A 25,821-nucleotide genomic window follows, 5' to 3' on the forward strand; every position below is an offset into this window, starting at 1 on the left:
TCTTTCTTTCCTTCCTTCCTTCCTTCCTCCTTCCTTCCTTCCTTCCTTCCTTCCTTCCTTCCTTCTCTTTCTTTCTCATCTTTCTTCCTTTCCTTCTTTCCTCCTCCTCCTCCTCCTCCTGCTCCTTCTTCTTCAGATAGGCTCTCACTCTGTGGTTCAGATTGGAGTGCAGTGGCGTGAACAGGGCTCTCACTGCACCCTTGAACTCCCAGGATCAAGTGATCCTCTGTCCTCCCCTTCCCCAGTAGCTGGGCCTACAGGCACATGCCACCAAGTCCTGCTAATTTACAAATTTTTGTTGCCATGTTGCCTAGGCTGGTCTCAAACACCTGAACTCAAGTGGTCCTCCCACGCTGGCCTCTGATAGTGCTGGGGTTACAGGTGTGAAGCACCTCTCCTTGGCCAGTGCTAGATTTTCTGGTTCTTGGTTTACAGAGCAGGTGACTGAGGGTGAGCTGAATTCGGAGACTTGCTCATCCCTCATACTCACACCTGTGACGGAGCTCGCGGTGTCTTCCCTGACAGGACATTTATTTGCATTGCTTTTAGGCGGGGGCTCTGTGACCCTGTCTCAGGCACACCTGCCTGAGCCAGGGTCGTGATTCCAGTCTCCTCACCTCCTGATTCTTCTTGCCTTCCTGAGGGTCTGCCTGGCTTCCTGTCTGTCTGTGTGCAATTGTATGTACAGGTCCTCTCTAATGACCCTCTGTGGGCTTTCTGTGGCTTTGGTGGTGGGTGTAGGGTGCGCTGTTATGAGAGTAGGCTGCTTTAGAAGGAACAGTGCCAGGCATTCAGGATGCCCTGTCCCCCAAGGAATAGCAAGGGCCCACCCACCCCATCAGGAAGCACCTCTGTGGCTGACAGATGGAAGCTGGAATCTTGAGGCACACGATCTTCATGGATGTGTAGGGGCCATCAGTTTCCAAGTACCTGGTGGTCTACCGTGAGAACAGCAGTGGGTCCTCAGGGCAAGAAGAAGCCAATGGGAGATAGAGAAGCAGGGAAGGCAAGTGGGACGGTGGGGTGCAGAAGGAATTCGGTTTCCTGAGCCCTTGGAGGAGTGAACCATCTACCCCAATAGCCTCTGCCCAGACCATTGTGTGGCATGGGGAAGCAACTTTCCACACAGCTTCCTCTGGGAGAAGCAGGTTTGTAGGCTGCTCTTCAGAAGAACAGCATCCACTGTGGGGCTCTGTGGGCCTCAACCTCATCACTGTCCACCTGGTGACAAGGGCTTACTTCTGCAGCTGGGTGGAGGGAAGAAACAGAGAAGTCAAGCCCACTCTTGCAGACACACCTGGGCCGATCCACAAGTGTCATTTGATTGCAGCCTCATAAAAACATTCCCAGATGCTAATTATTACTCTCTCTTTTTTTTTTTTTTTTTTTTTTTGAGACAGAGTTTCACTCTTGTTGCCCAAGGTGGAGTGCAATGGCGCCATCTCAGCTCTCTGCAACCTCTGCCTCCCAGGTTCAAGCAATTCTCTTTCCTCAGCCTCCTGAGTAGCTGGAATTACAGGAGGTGTGTAATTCCACCACCACGCCCGGCTAACTTTTTGTATTCGTAGTAGAAATGGGGTTTCACCATGTTAGCCAGGCTGGTCTTGAACTCCTGACCTCAGGTGATCCGCCTTCGTCAGCCTCCTAAAGTGCTGGGATTACACGCGTGAGCCACTGCGCCCGGCCTCTCATTCTTTTAAATGAGGAAATGGAAGTCCAGAAATACATTAGTTAACAGTAGCTGTTGTAAAAAATAAACCACCAAATGTATAAAGATTTAAAAATGACAGGCAGGGCACAGTGGCTCATGCCTGTAATCCCAGCACTTTGGGAGGCTGAGGCAGGTGGATCATGAGGTCAAGAGATTGGAGACCATCCTGGCCAACATGGTGAAACTCCATCTCTACTAAAAATACAAAAAATAGCTGGGCATTGTGATGCATGCCTATACTCCCAGCTACTCTGGAAGCTGAGAATTGCTTGAACCTGGGAGGTGGAGGTTGCAGCAAGCTGAGATCGCACCACTGCACTCCAGCCTGGTGACAGAGAGAGACTATCTCAAAAAAAAAAAAAAAATACTATATATATATATATGTATATATGTGTATACAGACACACACACACACACACACACACACACACATATATATATAACAAATGCTTATTTCTCATTCATTTGAATTTCAGTGGGAATCTCAATGGGTGTTCATTCTCAACTCTCCTCCAGGGCACAGCTCAGGGATGTGGTTCTATGCTCAGGACTTGTCATTTTCCATAAATTTGCTGTGCTTTGTCCTCCTGGTGAAGTTGATTTAAATTTGGTGAGAATGGCATTTTAGAATTAGAGTGAACCATAGCAACAAATGGTCCAAGTCACGTATTTTATTGAATAAGAAACTGAGACTTAAAGAGATTGGGGGGTTAACCAAAATCTCAAAATTAGGTAATATAAAAAGTAGGTCATGCATTTGGTTTTACAGACACATACAGATAAGGCTTTTTTCCTCCTCAATAAATCAAAAAAACAAAGTACAGATTAAACTCAGCTCCCAAGTGCAGACATAAAGTGTGGGGTTCAAAGTTCTTCTACAAACCTTGGTTTGAATATTTTGGCAAGGAAAAAAGAAATGCATGTAGCTCTGGTAGCAATGTCTTTTGAGGAGTAACATTAGGCTTGTTTTGCAGCCCCCCACTTAAATTTCCATCTTTCTTTCAAAATATTTGTTCCTCTCTATTGGCTTACAGTGTGTTCCCAATAGGTGGCAAGTGAGGTTTCCTGATTAACCATCAAAGGGGTGAGCTTGATTATGTCTTATTTTTGGTATTTCCCATATTCCCAATAAACATGTAGTGTGAGGTTAGGACAAGAAGCAAGGAAACAGACGGCCTGCAGACCCTCATAGGGCTCTTGAGTGTGGCAGGTGGGACCCTGCTTGTAGGATTAGGATGCAAAGGGCTGGCTATAAGAGAAGAGGAAAGGAGAACAATGGAGAAAGGTGAGTCAAGATAGTTGTAGTGCAGATAGCACATGTAGGGAGGGGAGGAAGATGTGATGGCTATATTTCATCTTTTGATTCACTTCTCTCTGAAGCTGAAGAATGAAATCAATTCTCTCCTTAGTAGATGAAAATCCAGCTTCACCATCTCCACTGCAGAATGTCTGCTTGTCTCACTAAGTGGACTTCCATATGTGGTGTGGATGACATGAACTGCACAGGGCTAGGGGCTGACAAGAACAAAGGTCAGATTCTAATCTTCAAGCATCATATTTATCTTTTCACCACACCCTTATCTTCCACTTCCTTCCACCAAGTAAAGGGTAAAAGAAAGAACGACAACAAGGAAAAACTGTCAACAGCAATAGGGTGTGATCTGCAATAAAGCCCTGAAAACCTTCATTTGCTGATATCAATGCATTCAGGACAAAAACCCTCACTGCTCCTTCCTGATTGGCCTTGAGATCAGGCAGGCAGCCCTGATGAAACCCGAACTAGTGGGGTCAGGAGACACACACAACATGTTGAGAAGATTGTTATCAAAATGCAATGTATGGGTGGCCCCTTTCTCTTTTGGTTCTAGGCACTTCAGGAGCCACGGCTTAAGGTGCAGACATGGCCAAGTCCAAGACCCACACTACACACAACCAGTTCTAAAAATGGCACAGAAATGATATCTAGAAACCCTGATCACAAAGATATAAATCTCTTAAGGGGGTGGACCCCAAGTTCCTGAGGAATATATGCTTTGCCAAGCACAAGAAGGGCCTAAAGAAGATGCAGGCCAACAGTGCCAAGGCCGCGAGTGTAGGTGCCGAGGCTATCAAGGCCCTTGTAAAGCCCAAGGAGGTTAAGCCCGAGATCCCAATGGGTGTCAGTCGCAAGCTCGATCAACTTGCCTACATTGCCCACTCCAAGCTTGGGAAGCGTGGTTATGCCCGCATGGCCAAGGGGCTCAGGCTGTGCTGGCCAAAGACCAAGACCAAGGATCAAACCAAGGCCCAGGCTGCAGCTCCAGGTTCAGTTCCAGCTCAGGCTCTCAAAGGTGCCCAGGCCCCTACAAAGGCTTCAGAGTAGATATCTCTGTCTGCCAACGTGAGGACAGGACTGGTGCTACCCCCGCCCCCACCCGGGCTGCCATCTGCGTGGGGCTGGGGTCCTCTTGTGCTATTTGTGCAAATAAACCTGAGCTAGGGGAAAAAAAAAAAAGACAACATGCGTTGTATGCTTATTTTATTTGTACATACAATAAGTCGAGGTTTGCACGATTGTTTAAAGTGAGATAAAAAAATTGTAAAAAAAAAAATAAGTCATTGGTTTTGGACAATATGTTTCATTCTTGTTTAGTTGTTTATGGTTGCCAAATCTACAAAAGTGCAAAGCTTTAAAAAACCCTGGTTGAAATCTCTTGGAAAACATACAATCTTCCAGAAATTCCTCTGAGTTTTCCTTTAAGTTTGACAACAAATGGAAAGAAGTTGATTTGTTGTCCTTCAACCCACGGTAACAAAGGTGGAGGTGTAAGTTTGTAGTTTGAAGAATTTCATTCTTATCAATTGTGTCGAGCAAAGTTGAAATAAATTACATTAATTTTATGTAAATTAGTATCCTGAGCTCTTTTAAAGTCTTGAGTGATTTTTTTTTTTTGTATTTTGTACTTTTTTTCCTTTTGTTTATCTCTATTTTCTCAGTTTTCTTTTCTTTTTTTTTAAAACATACTTTAAGTTCTGGGATACATGTACAGAACGTGCAGGTTTGTTACATAGGTATACACGTGCCATGGTGGTTTCCTACACCCATCAACCCATCATCTACATTAGGTATTTCCCCCAATGCTATCCCTACTTTAGTCTTCCACCTGCCGACAGGCCCCAGTGTGTGATGTTCCCCTCCTTTTGTCCATGTGTTCTCATTGTTCAACTCCCACTTATGAATGAGAACATGCAGTGTTTGGTTTTCTGTTCCTGTGTTAGTTTGCTGAGAATGATGGTTTCCAGCTTCATCTATGTCCCTGAAAAGGTTATGATCTCATTCCTTTTTATGGCTGCTTAGTATTCCATCGTGTATATGTGCCACATTTTCTTTATCCAGTCTATCACTGAGGGGCATTTGGGTTGGTTCTAAATCCTTGCTATTGTGAATAGTGCCGCAATAAACATACGTGTGCATGTGTCTTTATAGTAGAATGATTTATACTCCTTTAGACATATACCCAGTAATGGTACTGCTGGGTCAAATGGTATTTTGGTTCTAGATCTTTAAGGAATTGTCACACTGTCTTCCACAATGGTTGAACTAATTTACACTCCCACCAACAGTGTAAAAGCTTTCCTATTTCTCCACATCCTCTCCAGCATCTGTTGTTTCCTAATGTTGTTTCCTGTTGTTTTTAATGATCGCCATTCTAACTGGCATGAGATGGTATCTCACTGTGGTTTTGATTTACATTTCTCTAGTGACCAGTGATGATGAGCTTTTTTTTCATATGTTTATTGGCTGCATAAATATCTTTTTTTGAGAAGTGTCTGTTCATATCCTTCACTCACTTTTTGATGGGATTGTTCATTTTTCTCCTGGAAATGTGTTTAAGTTCCTTGTACTTTCTGGATTTTAGTTCTTTGTCAGATGGATAGATTGCAGAAATTTTCTCCCATTCTGTAGGTTGTAGATGTGTGGTGTTATTTCTGAGGCCTCTGTTCTGTTCGATTGGTTTATGTATCTGTTTTGGTACCAGTACCATGCTGTTTTGGTTACTGTAGCCTTGTAGTACAGTTTGAAGTCAGGTAGCATGATGCCTCCAGCTTTGTTCTTTTTGCTTAGGATTATCTTGGCTATATGGGCTCTTTTTTGGTTCCATATGAAATTTAAAATAGTTTTTTCTAATTCTGCAAAGAAAGTCAATGGTAGCTTGATAGGAATAGCATTGAATCTATAAATTACTTTGGGCAGTATGGCCATTTTCACGATATTGATTCTTCTTATCCATGAGCATGGAATGTTTTTTCCATTTGTTTGTGACCTCTCTTATATCCTTCAGCAGCAGTTTGTAGTTCTCCTTGATAAGGTCCTTCAGATCCCTTGTAAGTTGTATTCCTAGGTATTTTATCCCCTTCTAGCAATTGCAAATGAGAGTTCACTCATGACTTGGCCCTCTATTATTGGCATATAGAAATGTTTGTGATTTTTGCACATTGATTTTTGTATCCTGAGACTTTGCTGAAGTTGCTTATCAGCTTAAGGAGATTTTGGGCTGAGATGATGGGGTTTTCTAAATATACAATCATATCATCTGCAAACAGAGACAATTTGACTTCCTCTCTTCCTATTTTAATACTCTTTATTTTTTTCTCTTTCCTGATTGCCCTGGCCAGAACTTCCCATACTATGTTGAATAGGAGTGGTGAGAGAGGGCATCCTTGTCGTGTGCCGGTTTTCAAAGGAAATGCTTCCAGTTTTAGCCCATTCAGTATGATATTGGCTGTGGATTTGTCATAAATGGCCCTTATTATTTTGAGATTCGTTCCATCAATACCTAGTTTATTGAGAGTTTTTAGTACGAAGGGGTGTTGAATTTTATCGAAGGCCTTTTCTGCATCTATTGAGATAATCGTGGTTTTTGTCATTGGTTCTGTTTATGTGATGGATTATGTTTATTGATTTGCATACATTGAACTAGTCTTGCATCCCAGGGATGAAGCCAACTTGACCGTGGTGGATAAGCTTTTTAATGTGCTGCTGGATTCAGTTTGCCAGTATTTTATTGAGGATTTTCACATCGATATTCATCAGGGATATTGACCTGAAATTTTCTTTTTTTGTTGTGTCTCTGCCAGGTTTTGGTATCAGGATCATGTTGGCCTCATAAAATGAGTTAGGGAGGAGTCCCTCTTTTTCTACTGTTTGGAATAGTTTCAGAAGGAATGGTACCAGCTTCTTTTTCTACCTCTGATAAAATTTGGCTGTGAATCCTTCTGGTCCTTGATATTTTTTGGTTGGTAGGCTATTAATTACTGCTTCAATTTCAGAACTTGTTATTGGTTTATTCAGGGATTTGACTTCTTTCTGGTTTAGTCTTGGGAGGGTGTATGTGTCCTGGAATTTATCCATTTCTTCTAGATTTTCTAGTTTCTTTGTGTAGGGGTGTGTATTGTATTCTTTGATGGTAGTTTGTGTTTCTGTGGGATCAGTGGTGATATCCCCTTTATCATTTTTAATTGTGTCTATTTAATTCTTCTTTCTTTTCTTCTTCATTAGTCTGGCTAGTGTTCTATTTTATTAATCTTTTCAAAAATCCAGTTCCTGGATTCATTGATTTTTTGGAAGGGTTTTTATGTCTCTATCTCCTTCAGTTCTTCTCTGATCTTAGTTATTTCTTGTCTTCTGCTAGATTTTTAGTTGTTTGTTCTTGCCTCTCTAGTTCTTTTTTTTTTTTTGAGATGGAGTCTCACCCTGTCACCCAGGCTGGAGTGCTGTGGCGCGATCTGGGCTGCAACCTCCGCCTCCTGGGTTCAAGCGATTCTCCTGCCTCAGCCTCCCGAATAGCTGGGACTACAGGCGCGTGCCACCACGTCCAGCTAATTTTTTGTATTTTTAGTAGACATGGGGTTTCACTGTGTTAGCCAGAATGGTCTTGATCGCCTGACCTCAGGATCTGCCCACTTCAGCCTCCCAAAGTTCTAGGATTACAGGCCTGAACTACCATGCCTAGCCTCTTCTCTAGTTCTTTAATTGCGATGTTAGCGTGTTGATTTTAGATCTTTCCCGCTTTCTGATGTAAGCATTTAGTGCTATAAATTTCCCTCTAAACACTGCTTTAGCTGTGTCCCAGAGATTCTGGTACATTGTGTCTTTCTTCTCACTGGTTTCAAAGAACTTATTTATTTTTGCCTGAATTTCATTATTTACCCAGTAGTCATTCAGGAGCAGATTGTTCAGTTTCCATGTAGTTGTGTGGTTTTGAGTGATTTTCTGAATTCTGAGTTCTAATTTGATTGCACTATGGTCTGAGAGACTGTTTGTTATGATTTCCATTCTATTGCATTTGGTAAGGAGTGTTTTACTTCTAATTATGTGGTCAATTTTAGAATAAGTGCTATACAGTGCTGAGAAGAATGTGTATTCTGTTGATTTGGGGTGGAGAGTTCTGTAGATGTCTATTAGGTCTGCTTGGTCCAGAGCTGAGTTCAAGTGCTGAATATCCTTGTTAATTTTCTGTCTCATTGATCTGTCTAATATTGACAGTGGGGTGTTAAAATCTTCCAGTATTATTGTGTGGGATTCTAAATCTCTTTGTACGTCTCTAAGAACTTGCTTTATGGATCTGGGTGCTCCTGTATTGGGTGCATATATATATTTAAGATAGTTAGCTCTTCTTGTTGCATTGATCCTTTTACCATCATGTAGTGCCCTTCCTTTTTTTTTTTTAATCTTTGTTGGTTTAAAAAGTTTGTTTTATCAGAGACTAGGATTGCAACCCCTGCTTTTTTTTTTTTTTTTTTTGCTTTCCATTTGCTTGGTAAATATTCCTTCATCCCTTTATTTTGAACCTATGTATGTCTTTGCACATGAGATGTGTCTCCTGACTACAGCACACCAATGGATCCTGACTCTTTATCCAATTTGCCAGTCTGTGTCTTTTAATTGGGGCATTTAGCCTGTTTACATTTAAGGTTAATATTGTTATGTGTGAATTTGATCCTGTCATTAGGATGCTAGCTGGTTATTTTGCCTATTAGTTGATGCAGTTTCTTCATAGTGTCAATGGTCTTTACAATTTGGTATGTTTTTGCAGTGACTGGTACCAGTTCTTCCTTTCCATATTTAGTGTTTCCTTCAGGAGTTCTTGTAAGGCAGGTCTGAGTTGAGTGATTTTAGTAGTGTAATTCTGGCAAAAAATGCACAAAGTATGGCTAATTTGGAGAAATCTCAAGTACAATGGAATTTTTAGACATCTCTGTTTAAAACAGTACTGGCCTGGAATATCTGAGGGGTTTCATTATAATGTTCAGAACAGCTTCCTGGTAAAGGCAATGGCTCTGCTGCCCATGAAGTTGGAGAGAAAAATATTAGAGCAGATAAGGTAAAAGGCATCTTTCTTCTCAATTGCAAAAGTTTGGTGACCAACTGCTTTATTTTACTTTTTAAAATTTCATTTTATTTTCCAATTTTATTTGGTTTGTAATACCATTTTCCTTGGGCTTGTTATGGTAAATGTGCAATACTTCTGGCTTCTTTGGAAAATAAAATAGAAAACCCTCAGTTTCTAGACAGGAAAGAAGGACCAGCAGCATAAGGCTTCAGTGCTGTTGGCTCGTAGCGGTGACTACAGACTGTGGGAACCCTGGCCGCAGGTTGCAGCAGGGTACATCCTCTTGCTTCACAGTCTTCCCTTCTCCATCGCCTTCTCCTCTCTCCCCACACTTCCCCAAACTGCACAAGCTTCAAAGGAATCTCCTTGTAGCTGAGTGATTAAGTCTTGGAAGCTTGACACTGGGATTAAATTTGAATATTCTGGAGAAGACTTTTGGATACATTCAGAAAAGAGCAGGCAGCAAACCCCAACTGCATCTAGAACAGCTGTGTTGGGTGAGGGTTCCTGGGATGTTCTCTAATTGGTCTGTTCTACATGTTGTCACAGACTTGGAATCAGTAAAACATCCTCTTTAAAACAGACAGTCTTCTAGCTGCTATGCTGGTTCTTATATTAAAACTTTTTTGTATTGAAAAAACCCCTCTTTTTAAACAAGTAAAAGACTATTTTCTCAAGTGCTGCAAGCAAATAGCTAGGGTGTTGGGAATATAAAGCACAAAGAAATCTTGTTTATTATAAGAACTTTAAAAATAGCATGAGATGCTCTGAGAGCTGGTGTTTTACCTTCCACCTCCCACCACTTCTTTCTTTCTCTTATAAAAAGGCTGCTATGGCGACCGACCTCCTGAGTATGGTTAAAAAAAAAAAAAAAACAAAGCAAAACATCCTTTTGCCTTACATTCCAGTAGTTTTTGAACCTTTGGAATCTCACAAGAAGTGTCAAATTTAGCTGACTCAAAGTCTTCATCTGAATAGAAATAGAAGCCTTTGGGAGGCTGAGGCAGGAGGATCACTTGAGCCCAGGAGTTAGAATCCAGCCTGGCCAACATAGCAAGGCCCCGTCTCTACAAAAGAGAAATAAAAAAAAACTAGCTAGACGCGATGGTGTGCACCTGTAGTCCCAGCTAGTTAAAAGGCTGAGGTGGGATAATCGCTTGAGCCTGGAAGGTTGAGGCTGCAGGGAGCCATGATCGCACCACTGCACTCCAGCCTGGGTGACAGAAAGATACCTTGTCTCAAAAACCCCCCAAAAACAAAACCCTAGAAATAGAAGCCTAGAGGGGAACCAAGGTGCCGCATGCTGGGGGTCCTCTCCCACAGGAAGGACCACAGCAGGACAGCTTCAACGATCTGCTGCAAAGCCCTGTGCTCCTCAGAGTCACGCTTTGCCTCTTAACAGTGGAGTAGAAAGAGCTTTGTGTAGATGTGCTTGCTCATTTCGCAATAATAATACAACCTGAAATGAACTTTTTATTTATTGACTGAATGCTTTAACCTGTATTATCTTTTCCTTTTCCTCATCCCCTCTGTTATCAGCTGTCATTCATCCATTCGGTTCTTAATGTGTTCCTATCATGTGACTACTGGGATTAAGAAGGTCAATAAGACACAATTCCTATCTTCAAGGAATTTGTCCTTAATTTAGTCACTTGAAAGTTCAGGTATTATGTTTCTGAGTTCTAATTCCAATGAGGTGATGAGACATTATTTATATTGCTATCTCTGGACCCATTCTGCACATGCAGATTGCTATTGTGTGGTAAATATAAGCTGCCTTTTGCAGGAGCTTTCGCTATGTACAGTTTTGTTCACTACACTCTTGGTGGTCTTAAGAGTTTGCTCAGGAAGGCCCTTTGCTATTTCCACTACTGGGCCTGGCATTTCTTGGTGTCACCAGAGCCATAGAAGGCATGCTGCTTTTCCTCAGAGTCTACCTTGTGGGCTGGCAGCCTGCACGTAAATGCAGGAAACCATTGTCCATGCCACAAAAGTTCTGACACACTGGAGGAGCTGGTGCACAAACTTACCAGAGGTATGCGTTCACAAGGAAGCCACCTGACCTCAGACGCAGTTAGTGAGGCTCTGGGTCCTAGGTGGGCTGGGGAAGCGCAGTGCCAGAGACAGTGCAGAACACATGGCTGTTCCATGCCAGCAGGTCTTCGTAGAGGCCCAGAGGAGAGGAGTGGGAGTTCGTGCAGGACCCAGGAAGGAAGCGCTTTGTGATGGGCGGGTGCAGCCAGGAAAGCAGTGGCTTCCTGGGGCTCTGGGCTAGGGTTCCATCCTCTGTGCCAGAGCTGCCTCTGGAGCCGCCCTAAAGCCAGTCTTAAAGAATGGCTGTGGCTGTGAGGTGGTCTAAGTGAGTTGAATAGTGGGAAAAGAGCCATTCCCTTCTGAGACACTAGGAAAACTGCCCTTGGAATCTGACACATGCCCCTGTGCTCAGGAAGAAGAAACAACTCTTGCTTTTGTGTTTAAGAGCTTCTCCCTGCTGACTTGAGCATACTTCACTGCATCTGCACAAAGGCCAAGAAAGCCCCTGTAGCTGTGCTAGCCTGGGAAGTCAGGCACTGGGTTGGGCTCAGCCTTGCCTGCTGCGGGCAGCTTATCAGCTCGCAGCTAGAGCTTGGGACTCTTCATCCATTGCCCTACCCAGGTCTGATTTTAGTAGAAATTTTCTCTTTAAGACAGGGGCATTCTTTTGATTCTGCAGAATATAAAACTGCCTTTCGGGCAGCAGATAGGACCTTTTGCTTCTCCTGGCATCGGAAATCCCATCTCTAGAGATTTCTTCCTCTTATGAATAGAGTGAACACAGAAAACTCTCTGCAAGTCTTGGAGGAGGAGAGAGAGTCAGAGGCTGATGTCAGAGAATGGCTGTGACTGGGAAGAGTTGTGAGGGTGGGGAGGAGAGGCACTGGGTGCCCAGGACTCACTGTGACCATCACATGCTCCTACGGGTGACACACATCAACCACTGCTCAGAACGATCCAAGAGTTGCTGGAGCTCACATCGTCAGCATGGCAGCACCAATGAGTGAGGGCTTCCTGATCTCCTCACTGTGGCCCGGGCCTCAGACTGTGAGTACTTCGGATGATTTCAGTGGGCTCCTCCTTATCGCCCAGCATGAGAACTGGCTGCAAACTGGAAGGCACCCTGAGTAAGACAGGCGCACCCTTCCTGCACAAGCGGGCCAGCTCTCGAATCCTATAACATGGCTCAGGGTGCCCTGAGAAGTGGGCACGGTGGGGGTACTGAGGAGCCTGGCCCTGTTTCTGCTGCCCCTGCGAGTCTCTGGGCAGCCATAGAGGGGTTGTGTTGGGTTTCCCGTGTGCCCAGAGCCAGCCTGCAGAATGACCAGGGCACAATTACAGATAATTCTGCCCCTTTCCAACCAATTTGGATGTTCCATTATGAGTCTTTAGAGTTGGACCGGGCTACACCAAGTATCATTTTGTTTTCCTGAGCTAGCTTAATAGTTTTTTTTTTTTTTTTTTTTTTTTACTTAGGAACTGAATTTGTAGCTCTTTTCACTCCAAAATGATTGCACATTCAGTTGAGCTGGAAGAGACTTCTGGTTCTTTTTTTTTTTTTTTTTTTTTTTTGAGGCAGGGTCTCACTCTGTTGCCCAGGTTGGAGTGCAGCAGTGCGATTATAGTGGCTCACTGCAGCCCTGATCACCCTGGACTCAAGTGATCCTCCTACCTCAGCCTCCCGAGTGGCTGGAATGATGGGTGTGTACCATTACACCTGGCTAATTTTTCTTATTTTTTGTAGAGGTGGGGTTTTGCCATGTTACCAGGCTGGTCTTAAACTCCTGGGCTCAAGCTGTCCTCCTGCCTTGGCCTCCCAACATGCTGGGATTATAGAGGGGAGCCACTGTGCCTGATCACTTCTAGTTCTTACTTGTTTCATTTTGCAGAGGAGCTCTGTGCTGCCATGGCCAAAGCACAGGCTTTGAAGGCCTGGAGTCCTGGGGTTCTAATTCTCAGCTCTTAACTGTGCAAAGGATGCAAGATTTCAAAGTCTGAGTTTCTTCCTTTCTAGAAAGGGAAGCACCGCCCTTACTCCAGGTCGCTGGAAGGATGCTGTGAAGTGGCAGCGTGGGGGCATGGTGCTGTTCTCTATCATCTGTTGCCTGCCTCAGCTAACACCTGTCTATGCGTGGAGTGATACGAGTGAACCCAGGTTGAAGGCGGGCCTGCCACACCCTGCACTGGGTGAGCAGCCAGCCCTCCAACTCTGGGCTGTGTGCTGCATTCACACATCACATCACTGTGGTCATGCTCCCAGCTACCAACGCCACAGTCACAAAAGTCAACCAAGGACGCAAGTCCTCTCCTCTTTTCAATATACAGAAGAAGAAAACAAGCTTTGAAAAACTACAAAACCTGACATGGTTTGAAGCTTGGCTGTGCCATTCCTGTGAGATCTGGGGAATGCCCTCAATCCCTCTCAGTTTTGTTTCCCTCACCTGTGGAATGGGGATGACAATAGAGGCTGGCCCATGAGATGCCCGGTGGGAGGAAACCAATGCCCAGCCAGCACTCCCAACCAGCAGGCCCTGAGGATTCTGGCCGGGTCCTTGTCACAACAGGGATGGTGCAGTGAGAATTTGAGGTCACTGTCTTTTTCTATCTGAGTGCCGGGACACAAACACAAACAGGCATGGCCTATAATAGGTGGTCACTTTGGAGGTGCCTTGCTCCATGTCCCTCTCCCTGCTCCTCAGGGAGGGCTACCTGGCTCCGTGAGGCAGGACTCTCATCTGCTTACTCTTCTTTCTTGGTTCCTGGTTCTCGACGCAGGTACATGGTAGGAGCTAAATACTTGTTGAAAAAATGAATGCAGAGGCATAATGCATTCTTGCAACCTTTCTGGATCATCTCCTCCTGGGAGGGTTGAAAGAGCATCGGCTCCAGATGTGGCCTTGGGTTTAAATCACATGGGCTCCCTGGCCATCCTTGATGGCTCAGAACTGGCCACTGACCCCTTGGGCCTGGTGTCCTCAGGTGTGAGTGTAGGATTTGTGACCACACCTGTCTCACAAGGTGGTTCTGACCATCCAGGGAAGAAGTGGAGGATGCATTTCAGCAAACTTCCTTTATTATAAAGACACCCATTGGGAATCTAACCAGCATTTTGCACTTTTCTTATTCATTTTATTATGATTTTAATACCTTTTCCAAAGAGAGGAATTCTTGCTTTTCATTGGCTGCATCTGTGTAAACATATGTGTTTGACATAAATGCACTAACATTAAAGTTAAATCCAGTTTCTAAAAACTTACAAAAACTAAATTATGCCAGTTCCCCAATCTGTCTTTCTATTTCAGTCTTCAGAAGCCGATACTTTGGCTCAGTAAAGCCAAGATTGTGTGTTCATTAAGGTGTCTTTAGGGCGGCTATCTCACAGAGCCCGAGGATCCCCCTGCACTGCTGCTGGCTGGCTTCTCTCTCTTGATTTTTTTTCTTTGCAACTTATTTGCTAGACTAATTCTAATTGCACCTTGCTTTGAGTCTGAGAGACAAAGAATGGGGCCAGGCTCAGTGTATCACACCTGCAATCCCAGCACTTTGGGAAGCCGAGGGAGTCGGATCACATGAGGCCAGAAGTTCCAGACCAGCCTGGCCAACATGGTGAAAGTCCGTCTCTACTAAAAATACAAAAATTAGCCGGGTGTGGTGGTGGGCTCCTGTAGTCCCAGCTACTCAGGAGGTCTGAGGCAGGAGAATTTCTTGAACCTGGGAGGCAGAGGTTTCAATGAGCTGAGATTGCACCACTGCACTCCAGCCTGGGCAACAAAGTGAGACTCTTTCTCAAACAAACAAACAAACAAACCAAACTGGATGAGAATCCCTTACCCAATAATAGGTATCAGTCAATGCTTAAGAATTTTCTCAGAAGACAGTTGTCTCCAGGAAGTACCTTCTCTTAATTCCAGGACCCCAAGAAGATCGCCCCAGAACACCTGCCATTACTGGGGCTTCCTCTTCCACCTTGTTTGTTAGAAACAGGTTTTTTCCATCCTACTTCATGGCAAGTGGGTATCACCAGTGCTGAGAAGGAATGCTCCAAGCTGCATGGGGCAGTTTTGAAGGCAGTCATGTCCATCCTCTTATTTTCTCTATCTACAAACTGAAGCTGACGGCCTCTGGTACACAGCTCTGAGGCCAATGCTAACAAAAATGTTTGTGAAAAAATATTCCAACCTTGCTGCTTGTGGAAGCAAGGAGTGTATGCCCAGGAAGCAGGTTCCCCATGGCGTTCCTCCACGGGACTCTCCCTGGGAGCCTCGACCAGGAGGTCAGGGCGCCCTAGTCAGTGGGAGGTCTGCCAAGCCACCTGGCCTGCCCGCAACAGGGCTCCGACGGCCCGGCCACGGATTTGACCTGTTTTGCTCCCTCAGTTACACTGCCTGCCTCATCGCCAGTAAGGCCCCCTGCCACCATCACGGCCCAATGGCGGCGAGGGGCTTCAGAGAGCAACTGTGCGCCTTATGCACACCTGTGCAGAAGGAAGGACCTTAGCCCACTGCAGCGCCATGCCAGGGACGGCCACCCCCTGCCTTCAATCCCATCAGGGCTCCTCCACCCGCCCTTCCCCTGCCTCGCGTCCGGGAGCACGTCCCCAGCCCTGCCTTTCCCGGCCGCGGGTCAGGTCTGCGGACAATACACGTCCTGTCCCCCTCCCCTTCACGCACTGCTCTGCCTTCCCCTGCCCGGGTGTAACCCCTCTCCATCTCCCAGTCCAATACTCAGAGTCCCAGGACAGGTCTGCCACTCCCACCTCTCCCTGCCTGAGTCCCGGGGCGCGTCCCCGGCACATCATCCCCTCTCTTGGGTCGGAGTCTCCAGGTGACTCCCCGCAGCACCCCCTGACCCCACCCCCACCGGCCTCCCCTGCACCGGCCCCAGTCCCGCGGTGCGCCTTCCCCAAGTCCCTTCCTCCCACTGACCTGGGTCCCAGAGCATATCCGCCGGCGGCCCCCACCTCCCACTGCCTGGAGTCCCGGTTCCCGCGCGTCCCCGTCCCTGCCCCGCCTTCACCTGCCGCCCGCCGCCCGCCGCCCGCCAGCCCGGCTGACCGCCGCCCCCACGCTTCGCTGGCGCCAGCCTCTCGATGGGTCTTGCACTTTGATTATTTGTGTTAACAGCTAATTTAGCACCGCGGCCACGTGTGCCAAAGTTGCCTCCACTTCCTCCCGGCTCCCAACAAATGGCGCTTTTATGAGATCCTTTCAAAGCGGCTCCCAGGCTGTCTCCCGCCTCCTGGCCCTTGCCTCTAGGTGCACTCCGTTTCTCTGCCCTCCGCCCTCCACCCGGGCGCCCCCTCTGCACAGGCCCTATCGCAGCTGCGATCTTTCCTGCCTTTGCAGGAAAGGAGCTATTTCTGGCAACTCGGTCCCTCCACCCACAGCACTCAGCCTGATCTAATGGAGAATTACTGAGCAGGTCCCTGCACTCCCGGCAGCACTCTCCTGCGCGCAGGAGCCTTGTGCGCCCTGGATTCAGAAAATCTCAGTCTGGGGTCCTAGCAGATGGCTGACTTCCATGGCACCTTTGGCAGGCTTTATTATGATTATTTTGCAGAATACTTCTGATCCCTTTCACCTCCTCTGTTAACATCCCATTCACCTCCCAGGTCTGACTTTCCTCAGCCTCTTCCCTCGCAGAGTTCTGTGCTAACACTGCCTGGGTGTCTCCAAGCCTGTGTTTTGGTCTAAATCCCTTCATACCCAGTGCTTCTTCCTAGCTGAGATGAGGTATTCTGCACCTCGGATAACTGGATGGCTTCTCCAAAGAATTCCAGAGATGAGGTCTTTGACATTCATCTGAGTTTTCTAAACTCAGGCTCTTTTTCTCTTTCAGATAACTTGATTTCCCCTCTGCTTAGATTTCTAATATGAGTGATATTCCAGAATACTAATACTCTGTAGTCTTTTACTTATGAAGAGAACTCTAGTCATGTTTGCAATAAACACCCCTATGCTCTTGGAGCTAGCGTGGGGAGGGACTTTGCAAGCCCAGCGCTGCTTGCGAGGGCTCAGGAAGGGCTTCCTAAGTGCTCAAGCAGAGGGCTCTGGTGCTAGCTGGTAAGAACACAGTGGACAGCTGGTCTTTTCTGGCCTAAAGGATCACAGTGAGCCTGAGCCGATTTTAGCATAAGCTGCGGGCTCCAATCTGCTTCACTATCAGCCCAGAGCGTCTCAGCCCTGGATGAGGCCCAAATCGCTACACATTTGGAACCTCATCTCCTTCTCGCATGGCTGGAGGTTGGGCCCCTCCCATTATCAGGGAAGATCTGCCTGCATTGTGACAGCCCCTCAGTGGCAGACTGTGTTCTGTGTTGGGCCTGGCCGTGCACAGAACCCAGCTGACACGCTTTCTCTCTGCTCCACCGGTACACTCAAATGGAATGCCTCACCAAAGGATTCATGCACAGTCATCTACCCTTTGGCAAAAAGTCCTCATTCCCTCAAAATGAATGTGTTTTGGCTGACCCCAAGCCTTGAAGAGAGACAGGGGACTGTGTTTGTGTATGGAAATGTACATGTGTGATATCTGACTAGGGATAATGAACGTGATCTTCAGTATCCACAATTCTAAAACTACTTCTGTGAAGGTCACAGTGACCTCCAATCTGCCAAATTCAGTGTCCAAGTCCTCATCGTCTCTGTTAAGTTCTCTGGACCATTGGACACAGTTGCTCAGTTAGGCACTCTCTCTGAAACTCTTTGACCTCAGCAGTTGTGAAGCCCCTCCTTTCCCCACCCATACCTTCCAGCTGTGGAGGGGTGCAGGGCTACACTCCCACAACTGCCTTTTTGGCAGATGACTCTTAAAGCTAAACCTTCAGCGCTAAGCACCAGGCTCGTATTTCTAAATCAGACATTTATGAGGGCTTGAAATGTCATCTTAAGGCAACATGTTCACTTATGTGTTTGTTCAAAAAACGTTGAGTGCCTAGGAGTCTGTGTTCTTGGTGGTGGGGATACAGCAGAGAAAAAAGCAGAACGGTGAAGTTCCTGGTCTGATAGGGCCAGAGTCCTCTGGAGACAGGGTTCCAGCTGACCCCCAGCAAACCAGGCTTCTTGATGCCTGGGAGCAAATGCTTGCAGTCACCTTAATTTCCCTTTCATTTTTATTTCTTATGTCTGATCAAGGCCTGCTGGTACTTCCTGTACAGTTTCTTTCCAATCCATCTTCGCTTCTCATTCTCCTTCAATATGCACCACTACGATCGGGCTTCTGAATTCCTAGCTCTAGTTCCTTTAGACCTTCCCTCTCCCCCACAACTTTCATCCATTTTCCCCCGGCTATGAGATTACTTTTCAAAAAGTAAAGCTCTGATCTGTTCATTTATTCATTGTGCACACATGGGTGGGAACATCCTATGTGCAGGGCAGTGGGCTAAGCACGGAGGTGACAGAGAAGCAAAAAGACCCTGACAGACATCCCAGTCTGCTTGACAGGAACTGCACCAAAAGCAAAATAAAAAAAAATACAGTAGGTAAAATAAAAGTAAAATACAGTCGGAGCTCTGCTAAGATAGAAATAGGATTCCCTGCCATGTATGAGATTAAACATTCTTTAAAACCTGATACCCAAGGCTCCCCACCACCTGGGCCCAACTTAGCTTGCTAGCAGGTCTTCCTTTACCCGGCTTCCTGTCCACCAGCCACGCCACCTCTTCCCGAGCATGCCCCACCTTTCCTGCCATTCTCTTATTGCCTCTGCCCTTCTCTTTGTCTATAATGCCCTCCCCTTACCCTCGCTACCAATTAAAATCCTATGTATCCTCTGAAAGCAAGCTTATGTTCCATGTTTTCCAAGCAACTTTCACTCAGCTTTCCCCAACTGAAAATCTTATCTCTTTCCCAAACTCTTGTAGCATTTCATTTGGATCTCTTCCATGATACAGCTAGAGACTAATATTAAACTTATGTGCATTCTGTGCTACACGATAAGGTCCCTAAGTGCAGAGCCTTTCTTCTTTATCTTCTTATTCTCTGCTGTGACTACATAGCACATCAGCCCACAGAGGCAAGCAGTGAGTGCTTTCAAGCGAATGACTAAATGAGGGGCTCATGGAGGAAGTCAGCTTTGTTGGGGCCTTATCAGGGAGAGTGATATCCAGGGTTGTTGATGTGATGGCAAAGGGCCTGTTTTCAAAAGAGAGAGAGATTATAAAGGTAGAACCTAGGGGTCCCCAACTCCCAGGCCATAGATCAGTTCATGGCTTGTTAGGAATCTGGCCGCACAGCAGGAGGTGAGCAGCTGGCCAGCGAGCCTCACCACTTGAGCTCTGCCTCCTGTCAGATCAGCAGCGGCATTAGATTCTTATAAGAGCACGAACCCTATTGTGAACTGTGCATGCGAGGGATCTAGGTTGCACACTTCTTATGAGAATGATGATCTGAGGTGGAACAGTTTCATCGTGAAACCATCCCACCCACTGTCCGTGGAAAAATTGTCAAATTGTTTTCCATGAAAATGGTCCCTGGTGCCAAAGAGGTTGGGGACTGTCGGTATAATCCGCTTAGAAAGGAGACAGCAACATTATGGTCAGTATCAAGGGCCTCTCAGTTGGAGAGGCTAGGATCTTCAGCTGAGTGTAAGATTTCAAATATGATTGTATCTGGGACACCCAGAAAGAAAAATAGTTTATTTGAGGTGAGTTTATTTGAGAAATGGTTTCACCCGTGTGTCACAGCGAAACTGGAATGAGCTAGCCCACAAGAATGGTAACCCCAGGGACTAAAGGGAAGTAATTACTAGAAGCTTCTAGAAGTTAGCTTGATTCTTTTACCTAGTTCACTGAATAGTGCAACTTCTTCTTTTACAATCTCTGCTGTATGTGATTTGTATCCTGAATTTTCCTCATGTTAGTGGAGAGAGAATTAGGTGGTGAAAGGTGGGGACCCAGGGGTGCAGTTTTTGGTGGAAGAGCTGTGGAGCCTGACTTTTCAAAGGGTGCAGATCATGGCTCCTGCAGCAGCAGAGCTGGCCTCACACTGTGGATGAGGAAAGCAAGTCCTCAGCAGCTCGGCAGTGGCACAGCTAGTTCTCATTGCTCATTATACGAAACGAGGCGCATCAGCTGCCAGGTGGACCTTTCAGGATGCTCTGGTTGGATGTAGCTGGAAGCCTACCTCCCACTGGCTTAAGTGGTAAAGGTAGGTGTTAATCTCTGAAACTCCAAAGGAAAGGCAGGCTCCAGGATGGTGGCAGCCTCTACAGGCAGCAGACCCAGGGACAGCTGCCAACAGAGCCTGGTCTACCTGCCTGGTCCAGGCCCATCCTTGGACTGGTCACAATCCTTAGGGGATGTTGAGGCCAATGGCTGCGGGCAGAGTTCCAGAACCATTACTGACAAGAGAGACAAAGATGCCACACTTGACTTAGACAAATAGGGCTCACTCCTGGATTTCCTTAAGGTATAAGGGCTGCCTAGGAGGAAGGAGGAGGGATTCCTGGGAGGCCCCAGAGAATGGCCTGGAAAGTGGAATGTGGTTCCTCATGGGTCCTCAACCAGCTCACACTTGGGAGTCACAGGCATTCAACAATTTACCGAGTAAGTTGGTCAAGTTTTAGGAACTTTAAATACAGGTATTTTACTTTCTAAGCACCGCCTATGGATTTTTAGGCTGTTCTCATGGCCTGGGTAGGCCTGGCTGGTCATTTCTGCTGCCCACCCCCTCCATTCCCCACCCCCAGCCTCAGTACCTGCTCAGTCGGGATGTTCTGTTTGCCTTTCTCTTTTTCCCTCAGCCTTTTCTCTTGCATAGACACACGTACCTGGCACACGAAAGCAGCATTTAGTTCTGAGTTGAAGCAGATAGAAAATTGGAGACGTGCATGAAAACCTTTTCCATTCTGATTTTTTTTTTAGTACGAGCTGCCCTTTCCTGAGTAACCACTGATGCTGGACACCATACATAACATCATCCAGCAGCTGGCAATAGCCCCATCAAGGGCCCATTGAGTGACCTACCTAAAATCCTGTGGCTCGTAAGCTGTCAGGGTTCTGGCTTCAAACCTCATGCTTTTATCTTTTATAACCTTCTGCCAAAGTCTGTCTCATCAAAGGAAATTTAATATCACATAGCTTTTCATCAGCAGCATAGGTGGCTGAATAAAGAAGGTCAGTGTTTATAATCCACCCAAAAGGCCGTGGTGTTTCCTCATTGAGCCACATCATACATTTACTGCAGTTTCTCCTGGAACAGTGCACTCTGTACAGTGGGAGGATTTGGCTACATTCCTCACTGGCACAGACTGGGATAGACCAGGGGTCAACTGTCCCTCTAACACATTTGTATACATGGTTAGACATATGATAACCTGGTTACATGCCAGCTTCTCCAGGACGGGGCACCCTGTGTCCTGACGCCACCATCATGGAGGGCTCATAGTGGGAAGGCCTTCATGTCTAAGGAGTAAAGCAGGAAAGAGACAGACAAGGACTGCCTGGGGCAGTGGCCATACCTTTTCAGGGCCTGTGATTTATAACCAAGACTGTATGCATGCTGACGTTGCATATGCTGTGCATGGACACTGCCCGGCAGAGAGATTTGCCTTTGAAAAGATGGCATGTCCGGGTGTGTGAGGAAGGATCTAGTGTCTGTGACTGGTCATGAAGGTGTATCCCAGGGAAAGCTTTCACTCCACTTCCTGACTTTGGTGACAATGAGTAACTTAGTTTTATTCACCAAAACGCATCGAGATTGAGCTCTGTTCTTCATGTTCTCCCAGATTCTATGAAGTACTCTGTATCTTTTCAGTAACTTGCTATTTACTTTATATTGACCACAGTAGATTTCGGTTATTTGCAATCAAAGAGAATGAACTAATACCGTGATGAAATGATAGGTAGATGATGGTTCAGAAAGCACAGAAATATGATGTTGCACCACTTGGTTGTCATAAACAACACGCACTTGACATCCTAGCCTGTGTCTCTATGAAGAAGTCACCTGGGAGATCTGGCCTAGCAAGCCATTTCAGGCATACATTGTTTAAATCATTCACCCTGAGAGAAAAGCCCAGTGGAAACAGCTTGCAATAACACATCCAGAATGACCTATTGGGCCATTTCTTACTTCCTTACCAGGATTTGTGCCTTTAGGAACCATCTGGCTCTATGAAACCTGCTTGCCTACCTGCTGTAAACTACCTCAGAGCCTGAACTACCTGAGTAAAGCTGTATTTATGAATACAGGCAAAGAAAGAAAAAGGTAATAGTTCTTGAATGAGGGTCAGGGATGGGATTCATAAAAAATGCGTTTGTGTCTCAAGAGCGTATCTGCAGATATTGGAATTCCCTTTCTCCTCTATTCCTTTCTTTCTTTTTTTTTTTTTTTCAAGATGAAGTCTAGCTCTGTCACCCAGGCTGAAGTGCAGTGGTGTGATTTTGGCTCACTGCAACCTCTGCCTCCCTGGTTCATGTGATTCTCCTGCCTCAGCCTCCTGAGTAGCTGGGACTACAGGCACGCCTCACCACACTCGGATAATTTTTGTATTTTTAGTGGAGATGGGGTTTCACCATATTGGCCAGGCTGGTCTCAAACTCCTGACCTCAGGTGATTCACCCACCTCGACCTCCCAAAGTGCCAGGATTATAGGCATGAGCCAATGCGTCTGGCTTTTTCTTTACATTCAGACAACCAGAGGGTCTATGCTAAGACCTTAGGTCACCAAGCTGGCCAAGAGAAGACCTCCAGGCATGGCGGCTCTGCTTATAAAGTGGGACAGGGTTTTTTCAGAGCTGTCAGGGTCTTTAGAGATTGTGCAGCACCCACTCTGTACCCAGTAGGTGGAGACCCTGAAGCCCAGAAAGATGAGGCAGTCCCCGTGGCTGGCTCCCTCTGCCCTCCAGGCCTGTAGCAGCACCTCCTGCTGTGTTGGTCTCGTGGTGGTCATGGCCCAGAGGTGCATCCTTGTGATGGGGCACTCTGCTCAATGTCACTGAGCAGGTAGATAGACACACCCTGAAATACAAAGAGTTGAGAAAAGGCCATGTTGGTCAAAAAGAAAGGTGCACCTACTGATGGCTGTCTCTCCTGTTCCCATGACATTAGCTAGACCCTACCAGGCACAGCTCCTGGAGGCACCTGTCATCAATCTGCCCGGAAATTAAAAAAAAAAAATGATCTGAGGCTTTGGTCAGTTCAGAGTATATCATTGCACTTATCTGAATACAAACAGACTGAAGGAAGTTATAGAGAAAGAAATATAACTTGAGTGTGCATTGAACTGGATTTATAGGTGTGAGGTTAGAAGTAGAATTGTAAGAAGTTTGGTGGTTAGAGTTAATGGAATGTTTCACTGAGCCGATTTCCCCCCCCCTGTAATTGCAGGCTTTGCATTGCTGGATATCATTTTACACCTTCTTGGTTTGAATGAAAGTTTCTTCTAATTTTGTCTACATTCAAATGCCAGAGTTGAGTTTCTGGTGAGGAACTGATGGTTGAGATCGGTAGTCGTTGACGATGCTGTCGTTAGAAAGGAAAACGAAGCCCAGAGCCACTCCAGCAAGACCTGTCTTTTATGGATTTATTTATTATTTTTTAAATTTATTCTGAAAAAAAAAAAAGGGATACGTGTGCAGAACATGCAAGTTTGTTACATAGGTATATGTGTGCCATGGTGGTTTGCTGCACCTATTACCCATCCTCTAAGTTCCCTTCCTTTACCCCTCACCCCTCAATAGGCCCTGGTGTGTGTTGTTCCCCTCCCTGTGTCCATGTATTCTCAATGTTCAACTCCCACTTATGAGTGATAACATGTGGTGATTTGTTTTCTGTTCCTGTGTTGGTTTGCTGAGGATGATGGCTTCCAGTTCCATCCATGTCCCTGCAAAGGACATGATCTCATCAGTTTTCATGGCTGCATAGTATTCCATGGTGTATATGTACCACATTTTCTTTATAAGTTTATCATTGATGAGCATTTGGGTTGGTTTCATGTCTTTGCTATTGTAAATAGTGCTCCAATAAACATACATATGCATGTGTCTTTATAGTAGAATGATTTCTATTCCTTTGGGTATATACCCAGTAATGGGGTTGCTGAGTCAAATGGTTCTAGATCCTTGAGGAATCACTGTACTGTCTTCCACAATGGTTGAACTAATTTACACTCCCACCAACAGTGTAAAAGTGTTCCTATTTCTCTACAACCTCACCAGCATCTATTATTTCCTGACTTTTTAATAGTTGCCATTCTGACTGATGTGAGATGGTATCTCATTGTGGTTTTGATTTGCATTTCTCTGAGGATCAGTGATCAGTGCTTTTTATCCACGTTTGTTGACCATGTAAATGTCTTCTTGTGAGAAGTGTCTGTTCATATCCTTTGTCCACTTTTTGATGGGGTTGTTTGTTTTTTTTCTTGTAAATATGTTTAAGTTCCTTGTAAATTCTGGATATTAGACTTTTGTCAGATGTGTAGATTGCAAACATTTTCTCCCATTCTGTAGGTTGCCTGTTCACTCTGATGATAGTTTCTTTTACTGTGCAGAAACTCTTTATTTTAATTAGATCCCATTTGTCAATTTTGGCTTTTGTTACAATTGCTTTTGGCATTTTTGTCATGAAGTCTTTGCCCATGCCTATGTCCTGAATGGTATTGCCTAGGTTTTCTTCAAGGATTTTTATGGTTTTGGGTTTTACATTTAAGTCTTTAACCCATCCTGAATTAATTTTTGTATAAGATGTAAGGAAGCGGTCCAGTTTCAGTTTTCTGAATATGGCTAGCTGCTTTTCCCAGCATCATTTATTAAACAGGAGATCCTTTCCCCATTGCTTGCTTTTGTCAGATCAGATGGTTGTAGATGTGGGGTGTTATTTCCGAAGACCTATCTTATTGTATATTGCTACTAAGGCAAAAATATAGCATGTGCTACAGCTGTGGTTAAAAAAGAGGAAAACCAGTCACTCCTCTGGGTGTTCCCAAATCGTCATACTCACAGGCCTCAGTGAGATGTATCCTTCTTCCCCGGTTTCTCTGCTATGACTCCCGGCCCTGCCTTTGTGGGTGCCCGGCTGCTCCCAGGAAAAGCTGGGTGAGTCCTTCTGTCTGCGTTCACACCTGGGACCACTTCCTATGCCCTGCTGTGGCTGTAGGTTGCAAGGAAATGTTCAGAGGATTTTTATGTGCTACTATTTGTGTTTTCACCTGGTTTGTGAAATGATATTGCTTAAATCATTTCTATATTAGCTTCAAACACTGTTAGAATCACAGTCCATGAGGAGTTGTGTCTGATCTGGTTGTAGTATATAAAGAATTAGTAAAAAGTCCATTCCCAGATACTATGTTGAGTTCCACAGAGAAGGGGTTCCTCACATAGATCTGCATGAGGTGTTATGTTCCTATCAAGAGATTTCAGATGCTTTGACTTCTAAAAGAATAGCAGGCTTTTTTTTTTTTTTTTTTTTTTTATCCTCTCTGGGGGAATTTTCTCATCTTTTCTACTCCCTGCTTAGGTTAAAAACCACTATGAAGAGTTCTGAAGTTTATAAAGGTTTTGACTCTTAAAATCTGCTAGTCTTGATGTCAAAAGTGCTATATGGTATGGAATGAAACTGCTGGCTGTGCCTGGGGTTGCAGCCAGGCATTTTATTGTTCATTCAAGGAGACAGCTGTGCGGTTTGAGGTCAGCTAGGGAAGATGGGCTGGGTCCGTGAGGGTGCTGTGGGCTGCTGGCTTCTGAACATGCTTGGCCATGATCTA

General features: G+C 45.5%; 1 long non-coding RNA gene and 1 pseudogene across 1 annotated transcript in view; both read left to right on the forward strand.

Annotated features, from left to right (window-relative positions):
• LOC113225153 overlaps window positions 1-25,821 on the forward strand; it is a 193,078-nt gene that overhangs the window by 121,978 nt on the left and 45,279 nt on the right. The gene's annotated exons all lie outside the window — the stretch shown is intronic.
• LOC111525271 lies at window positions 3,612-4,073 on the forward strand (annotated as a pseudogene).

This window comes from Piliocolobus tephrosceles, chromosome 7 (genome assembly GCF_002776525.5).
Source record: "Piliocolobus tephrosceles isolate RC106 chromosome 7, ASM277652v3, whole genome shotgun sequence".
In the NCBI taxonomy this organism is placed as follows: Eukaryota; Metazoa; Chordata; class Mammalia; order Primates; family Cercopithecidae; genus Piliocolobus; species Piliocolobus tephrosceles.